Source organism: Perca flavescens, chromosome 15 (genome assembly GCF_004354835.1).
Source record: "Perca flavescens isolate YP-PL-M2 chromosome 15, PFLA_1.0, whole genome shotgun sequence".
Classification (NCBI taxonomy): Eukaryota; Metazoa; Chordata; class Actinopteri; order Perciformes; family Percidae; genus Perca; species Perca flavescens.
The window spans coordinates 30,742,950-30,752,532 of NC_041345.1; positions in this window are offsets into that span (position 1 = coordinate 30,742,950).

A 9,583-nucleotide genomic window follows, 5' to 3' on the forward strand; every position below is an offset into this window, starting at 1 on the left:
GTTTTGAGCTGGAGTTTTTGTGCGAGCTGCGTTTGATGCGGCCACGTATCTGGCAGAGAGGGAAGGGGGTCTGCGGTCTCGGAGGGCTAGGGGATTTATTAAATTTTTTTGTGTTTTCACCACACTGTGCTTAGATCTAACAGCTCACCCTTTGCTACAAATTTATCAGTGAATTCCGGTTGGGTACTCGAGACATGTATATGTATAAATTTCGAAGATGGCTAAACTTTCAATCCTCTCTGTTGACATCAGGGGGCTTAACGGTCCGATAAAACAAGCTAAATTCCTGGACTATTTAAGAAGGAAAAACAGACGTGGCACTTATTCAAGAATCACATTTACGTAAAAGAGATGTAAATCGTCTACAAAATAAATATTTCAAAGTTGCTGCTTCATCTTGTGACAACACCAAAACCAAGGGCTCCATTGTGCTCACAGTGCTCAATTACCTATTTTTGAGGGGGAAATAAACTAAAGTTTTCGCTGCGAAGGCATGATATGCTTATGCAGGACATCCACCAGACCACTGGCTAAGGGAACTAGCTACCACACAGATCGACACTGACAAGCCTCCTACCTACTAACACCCAACCCAGTCTCACGTCAGTTCGTGATAGCATTACGAAATTAAATCTATTAGAATGTGATAACATTACGTTATTGTGAAGATTTACGTGTTGGGGTCACGTTTTTTATACTAATGTATTTCAATGAGAAGCATCTTACGTAATCACAGCACGAAACCTTCTGCTCGGCTGCAGCAGAGAAGCTGGATACAGCTTTGATATTATTGGTATTTTTAGCCCAATAACCGCTGTTTTAATCAACATTTATTCACCAGATCTTATCACGGTTTATATGTATTTCTTTTAATGTTATTATTTCGGTCTATTTCGGCCAGGGAAGCTGGATTGCTTTGTTGTTTATTGATATTTTTAAAACTATAACGCTACATCTTTCAACATGTATTTAGCTGTTATCATGGTATGCATTTCTTTATTTTAATAATATTATTTTGGTCTTATTATCGGTGAAATATTACAGTAAATAAGACAGAACAGTAGGCTACGATATGAGCCGAGCTGGGCGCATTCAAAGCCGATGTCCCACGATGCAATGCGGGCATTCATTCACAGAATCAGACGGCGATCAGCGTGTCTATATCGCTTCAATGTACGTAAGGGATAATGTAGAGCGTTGTTATAGCGAATACAACAACAACGGGGTGATCAGGACCCATAGACAGTATATAATGGACCAATAGACCCCGTTGCTCTGGACGGAGACCAGTGAAGGCTATTAGAAGCACTTTTCCGGTGATGGCCAGCTTTACTGCGCAGCCTCCAACTGAGAGAATGTGACGTGAGCAACGTGTCTGAAAGTGGGAAGTCTTCTGGTAGCTGTGCCAAGAGAAATCTCAATCATTCCCAATCTTACAGATACGGAGAGTGTAGGTGGATGTAAGGAGATAATATGGGCACAGGCTAATTATTGCTAATTAACATGCTAGTTAACATTAATAATTAAACCTAAACAGCTCATGTAAGTCGAAACTGCCTGCGAACTTCTCCTGTACTATACGGTAATTCCTCTACTATGCGACAGTAAGTCACTTGGTTATGACACAATTGTTAGCTTATTTTTACAAAAACGTCTGCTACGGAGCCATAACGTGAGGTACAAGGTAATGAAGCCTTTTATACATTGTCGTGTTTCTTTGGAACTAAACAACGGACAAATAGAGTCTTCAAACATTTCTGATGTAAAGTTATTCGCAGTCAAGTGACGTAAAAAAAAAATGGCGGTCAGTGGAATGCTAACAGGAGGTGATGGCCAGTTAGCAACAAAATGGCGCCATAGATGGCTCGAGTTCTGAAGCGAAGCTTACCCCCTTGTCAGGACCCCGACGCCAATCTTCTTCTAGCGGATTTATTGATAGCTCTCCTCCGGAGGGAACAAAACTGCGTCCATGGCAACGCTCTGCTATGCATGGCAACGGTGTGTTATTCTTAGCAACGGTCTGTTATCAAGAAAATAACAGACCGCATTCTACATTAGAATATCAGCAAGCCATGTAATAAATATATATAATCAGTAGTTTTGTCAAAAGCAACAACAAGTTGCTCAGTTTTCTTCCAGTAAGTTATGCATCGTAATAACGTTTAACAAAAATCAGCTGAAGACTCCGGAAGTGACGTCGTAATTACCGCTCGGCGGGTTAGGGTTAGAAAAGATACAAATACATAATATTCGTAATATTGATGTTTTTGTCTAACGTTGTATTTGAGGAGTTAAACAATAAAATAATAATAAATAATAAAATACAGTTTCATGTATTTGACACATGAAAACGGCCGAAAATAGAATCGTTAAATAGGTGAAAATAGCTTATTACCATATTTGACAGTGCTTACAGTGGAAAAACTTTGGAGACTATATCTACATGATAGCAGAGGTCCAGAGCTTTCTATAACAGCTGGTCTTATGTGTGTAGCACCTTCTGTTGCTAAATGACATCAGCTGAAGACTCCGGAAGTGACGTAGTAATTACCACTCAGCGGATAGAAAAGATTGCTGCATGTAAAAAAATAAAACTAATTGCTGCACGTTGTATGTGAGAATTTATACAATAAAAATACCAATAATGAAAAAATTGTGTTTTATGCTAAGCACTTTGATTTGCCTTGTCGCAGAAAAATACTAGGCCTATAGCCTATAAACAAACTACAGTTGAGTGTTTAGAACTACAGCCTATGGCTTGTTTGACTAATGGGCATTTGTTTTGACTTATAGGCTACTGTTGTGAAAAACAAAAATAAACAAAGAGAAGCATTTTTCATTTTATTTTCCATGCATAGTTATTTAAAAACGCAATTTTCTAATTTTGCAGTTGATGAATGTTAATAGCAAAGACTAAAGGGGAAAAAAAAACATGAGGATATGTGTGGGACTTAATTTGATTTAACATCACACTGCATTATTAGTTGTTTTAAATAACTGACTTTTTAAAACAATTTATGGTAGGCCTATCATATTAATTATTATTCAGAAGATGATCCTCATATCAATCAGCATGGTTACAGCTTGTAGCTATAACCTTTGTAGCCTTTACTGAGACTACCTTTTCAAAATTAAGAAGGGGCTATGAAGCCTTTTAAGCAGATTTTTGCTGAGGTTTTTGTTCACAGAGATGTATAGCTTTGTATGGGTATGTGTACACAAACGTGTTTTGGCATTTTTGGTACACTTCTACCTCAGCCTACTGCACACAGACACAAGTACTTTTGCATATTCTGCTAAAATAGAGACCAGAATGTGGTGCTATACCAACAATCTCATTCAACCATTTCACAAAATGAGGAGTTTCATTCATTCATTCATTCATTCATTTCATTTATTTGTATAGCACAAGTAAACACAACAGAAATTGACCACTGTGCTTCACATAACAAGAGTCAGGAAGGATAATAGAATAAAACATCCATCAGACAGCAGAAAACATAAATAAAAATAAGAATTTAGAGAAATGCATGCTCCAAGAGATAAAACTTTATTTTGAATTTAAACTCATATAAAGAGGACAGCGATCTCAAGGAGACGGGGAGGCTATTTCACAGCCTAGGACCAACAACAGCGAAGGCTCGGTCTCCTCTTGACTTTTGACGCGAGCGTGGCTGGGACAGGTTATAGTTGCTCGTGGAGTTGGTCGTGACATGGGTCAGAGGGTATCAGACATCCTAAATGATGAACCAATCAATCGGCTCTGCTCCTGCACCTTGGTGTGTATATACAACACCTTTGGCTGGAAGGCCCGTGTTGAAAGTGTGTCTTATCATTTAGAGCAGACACTCACAGTGAATAAGAGGGTTTATGTTATACATTACAGAGCATTTTAATATGTCAGAAATATCTAAAAACATCTCATTTAAAGCTTACTATTCAGGGGAGAACAGATAATATGGTCTGATCAATCTTTATTCTCCATGCCAAGTAGCTCTTATCCTCTGGCAGAAGAAATGTAGCCTCGTGAGACCATCCTGATCTCGCGAGCTCCAGAGTTTTCTACTCGCAGATCTGGCATCATAAGGCAGAGAAAATTTGGAGCCGTTAGCCAAACGACCGGGCCAATCAGCGTTGGTTTTGAGGTGGGTTAGGTGGTGATAGACCAATGGTTTATCCAATCAGCTAACCAGTATTATCAGCCAGCGGTAGCCCTAATTCTGTTATCCGCTCGCTAATGCTTTTTTTCTCTTTGACCCTTCTTTTGGAATATGGTCCGGGAACCTGAAATGGTGCCTTTTATTCCTAAATTCTCGTTACACAAACGGCAAATATCCTTTACCGACATGTTGCTTGCATGCTGAGCTTACGAGCTATGCTTTGCCTGCAGAAGCAGGGGCGGGCTTGTGGTTGCATTTTCATACGCTTCGTGGATCTGATTGGTTGATTTGGCCCGTCTATCACCAACATAGGTGATAGACAGATGGTTTATCCCAGGGGTCGGCAACCTTAGGCACGCATGCCACCATGGGCACGCGGCACCTTAACCAATGGCACGCTGGCAATATGTGTGCAAGAGAGTTATTGATGTGTTGAAATCATGGTTGAAATGCTGAAGCACTCTCTCATCCGCATGCCAAATTACAACGTTCACAGTTGCCGACCTCATAGGTGCCGATACCGTGGGTGCTCCGGAGCTTGAGCACCCACGAAAAATACTGAGCACCCACGTGTACCAGACTGCCAGTTCATTTTTACATTATTTTAATATTAAACATTGCAGGTGGTGTCATAGTGTGATTGGTCATGTCGGTGGCATTGATTTATAATTTCCCACGAAGCTGATTAAACTTCTCATCTCCAATCCTATCTGTGAGAAGTGGCGCTGTCCTGAGTTGAAAGATAGCTTCTACGGCGTGTGTGTTCGTGTCGGCCGCTGTCCATTTCCTAAGGTTCTGAAATGCAAACATTTTTGACTACTTTTTTTTTTTAAAGGGTGTGCGCGTGTGAGCACCCACGGAGGAAAACAAATCGGCGCCTGTGCGCAACCTGTTATTTACGGTAGTTTGATAGACTCATATCTCTGACTGGGAACAATACAAAGAGGATTACCAACGGCCACTGGGGCAGATGAACTAACGTCTTGTTAATGTAAGGTGGCCACAATTAAACCTTCGTGAGTTAAAAGCCAATACTTATCAGTGCACTCACCTATGTAGACCGGCATAAACATGTAGAAAGCGATAATTCAATCTGCTCTGTCTGCTCAGTCCACTCTTGTCCATAGCGCTGTTTTACGCAAACACAGCTCTACTCTGCAAATAGCGAATTTTTACAAAACAAGCTAAAGCAAAAGCTGTTGGTTTGTAGTCTGTTTTTGTATCTTAGTTTGCAGGGATCTTAAGCTGTCTGAAGAAACCATCCTCTCCGCTGGAGCGGTAAATATGGATGCATTATAAGACCAAAACAAATACATGTGGTTACTTAATATGCACGTGAATGACGCAATCGTTATGTTCGTGTTCTTCATTCTTGATAATGATGCTGGTTGTGTTATTATTTTGCCACAGCATCGTTTCATTGAAAATGAGACATAAAGGACCTGCTTATCAGTCCATTCGTCATTAAAGCTGGGCTTTTCCACAACTTTTGCTTCAGGCTCTTTGACAGTGATATTTTTGTCAGCCCATTTTCCACCAATCAGGACTGCATACTAAAACCATGTTTCCATAATGATAATAATAATAATACTAATATACAATAATAATAATTACAAGGTCCTGATTATTACAGATTCCCTGGATATTACATTTTGATGTGATTTCATAAAAAAAATTATGTTAACATGGCACACTAATAAACAAGACATTTTGAAAAGGGCACTTCATATCAAAAAGGTTGCCGACCCCTGGCCTAATCAGTGTCAGGCTTGGTAGCTCATGGGTAGATACATATCATGTCAACATTATAGTTATGTCAGATTTAATAGAAAAATTGTAAAACACAATGCCCTCAGTTTCAGAAACTAGCAACAGACCCCTCATCCTCCTCTTTGGATTTGAGACAAGGTGAGCAAATATCTAAATTAAAGCAAACCATGTTTAGCCATTTTGACTGAAAGGTGTTAAGTAACACTAACATCTTAGTGTGTTTCATTATATTAGGTTACAATCAGGATAATAGGTTAATAGCACAGTGTGGAAATGAGAGCTGAGGAACTGGAAAGTAGTCAGAGCAGTGCAGACCAGTTTTTGCCAGAGGATCCAGGACTATGGCCAGATAAATTAACAGATGATCAGAGACACCATAGTACGCCGGTTGGCAAGTAAAGGTACAAAGAAAACAAACAAAATGTAGTAGTAACCACAGTAAAGTAGGCTAGAGAATGTTGAGAAAGGAGGTTTGAAATGTGTGTTATCAGGCTACTCTATGCATTACAGTTAATACTGTATAGGCCGGGAGCCAGGTCCACTCCTCTGGATGTTTTTGCTACCTTTTTTTCACTATTATTATATTTCCTATTATCTTATACCTTGGGCCATCACAAGTTGATAACGACCACCCCTAACTCGGCCCCGTTTGGTCTCAAGGGCCAAAAAACACCCTTTTTGGGAAAAGCTTTTTTTGTGAATATTAAGGTACTGCAACTACATAAATGGTCATATAACCCTAATCCTTTGCATGGGGTATCCTGACACATAGGGGAAACTAGCAGAAAAAGATTCTGGGGATCACTGCCTTTTTGCTGTCAAATATCACCCTCGTCTTTCTGTCCGCCTGACAAATTGTCATCAAAAGTGATAATTTTCAAGCATTTTATTATAGATATCACTGCCTCAAATGTACATGAAAAACTTCCCAAGAGTATAAGCTTCAATTTGAGTCCAACATGACCTTTCTAACTAGAGGATTACGGCTGGTATAACCAAAGTTCTCCACTGTATCTTAAATTGGAGACATAACTTTTAAGCATTACCCTTCCATATGGGATTAAGCATATTTTTTGCATATGAACAATATCTTTTTTTTATAAGATTATTTTTTGGGCATTTCTGCCTTTAATGATAGGAAAGCAATGACAGAGGGTGGGGGAAGACATGCAGGAAATCTTCCCAAGTCGGACTCGAACCCTGGACCTTCCGCATGGAGGCATGAACCTCTGTATATGTGCGCCCGCTCTACCGACTGAGCTTCCCTGGCCACATGAACAATATCTTAAACAAGAGTTAAACAAGAGTTGAGACTTGATTTATGTACTGCTATACTAGATGAAGTGAATTGCATGAAAAGTGAGTAATGTTATGCCCCTTGGTGAACTGGGGTCAGGGTGCAACATAGGGTACAATCACACAAAATCAATTAACCAAATGTGAGATTTATTAAAGTCCACAAAGTCCTCACAACACAAGGAATAAAGATGACTCTATTGTGCAGTCTCTGCCAACCTTCAATTGAGTAAACATTAGTAACCTGTACAGGTAAACATTCTTTACAAATGGCGAAAGTAAAATACAGCTCAAACATAAAATAGAAAAATGTCTTTGGTTCTTGATCTTTTTGCTGCTTATCCATGCTGTACTTTGACGACTGGTCATGTTAGTGTATTGTATTAGTGTAGAATATAAACTCTCAATCATAATTTTCCTCCTCTTCCTCATCTTCACTGAATAAACTTTGAATTCTGATTAAAGGGAAACTTCACCGATTAGCATTAAGCTTTGTATCAGTAGAACCCCGGTAGTATTTTTGAATGACCATGCTTCCCTCCCTCATGTCCCCCTGAGAGGGGAGATCTCTGTATTGAGGGTCTGGAAAAAAAAGCCTCAGATGACGCGTTTTTTGCGATTTTTGCGTCATCTGAGGGTTTTTTGCCCAGAGGCAAAAGACTACAGCCTGTATTCATTGTGTATTAGGAGCCACTTCCGCATAGCCCAAAGGGGGTTGGACTGTCGGCTTTTTCTGGAGATTGCCGAGGAAAAAACGAGTGTCAGCCATCTTGACTCCTCGCTTAGCTTCTCAGCAGGAGCAGAAACTGTTCATCCCGACGGAAATTTTGGGAACGCAAGCTTTTATTTTGAAAAGTAGACGGGACGGCATGATATGGGACGCTCCAGGCTGCAGCCATACAGTCTTGGAAATTTTAGAACAACAATTATGTGCATTCAAACTACCACACACGTGTACCACCGGGTTACATTGGAACACATCGGAGAATATGCAGGACACTTTTTCATGGACGCAATAGTCGACACACTACGCAAGCTTTGCCTGCACGGAGACCAGCGGTGGTGCTCGATTCCTGTGGCCGGTAAAGTGACCTCATCAGTGGGGAGCGTTGAACGAGTGTGCCGGTGGAAAGCTAACGCTAGCCAGCCATCTGTTTACCAATCGTGCTTGCAAGTGTCCGCTCATTAAACAAACTGGACTACATCCAACTTCAACGAAACTCCCAACGCGAGTTCAGAGACGGCTGTGCTGTGTTTTTGTTGTTGTGGAAATATTGCTGTGGACAATCCAGCCTGCTGTTACCGGGTAAGACTACTAGTGGAGGTGGGCTGTGTTACCCCGGACTGCCTGTTGCAGAAATGGGGTGATTTGTATCCAACTAACTGCTAACTGCTGGTGGAGTTTGTGACTGTAAAATGACGACAATTCTAGCTACATCCCACGCAAATGTACGGCTGTGTTTATACTCGATGTTTATACCACAGCCCACCAAGAGCTAATGCTAGTAGCTATGTGTTAGCCTTCTTTTATTACATGGCTTGGTTGAATTATAATGTAAAATGCGGTCTGTTATTTCTTGACAGACCGCTGCTAAGGATAACACACCGTTGCCATGCATAGCAGAGCGTTGCCATGGACACAGTTCTGTTCACTCTGGAGCTATCAATCAATCCGCTGAAAGAAGTCCGGATAATGTATCAGCTGTGGCCAAAAAAAGCATGTTTTAAATGTGTAACACCACTTGAGCCACGGTGAAACGTTTTTTCGAGTATATGGTTGAAATGACAATAAAACACACTTGTTGAGTTGATCGTCTCACTATCTGTCTGTAAAGGGCAGGCGTGGCTTGGGAGTGGCCTCATACAGCAGCAAAGCAAGTGCATTCTGGGATTTGGTGTCTTTCATCCATATGAGCCAAAAACACATTTTCTGTCTTATCTTGGCCTAGAAGGCACCAATTTCAATTTTTTTTTCACATTTCTACTACATAAGTGACCCAATTTAAAGATATATTCAGCTTTCCAGCGGTGAAATTTCCCTTTAAATGCAGTCAGCACCAGTAAACGCATGCAAGGCCAGAAGAGAGCTGAAATGTGTTCCTGTGAATAATCTTCAGCCAGCTGGTTTATGTTGATTAGTCTATCTCCCATGTCAAAGATGATGTTGACAGTTGATGACTTGGCATAATACAGGAGGATGAATAAAATGTCAGAGTCTTTTGCTCTGACTCTAACTGTTCTGATGTGAGGCATTTTAGTTTGGATATACTGCATGTAAATGATCACCCTCACATCTGATTCTTCATGTTTTGAACGGATCTCTGGTAGAAGTTCTTTTGACATAACTCCAGCATGGC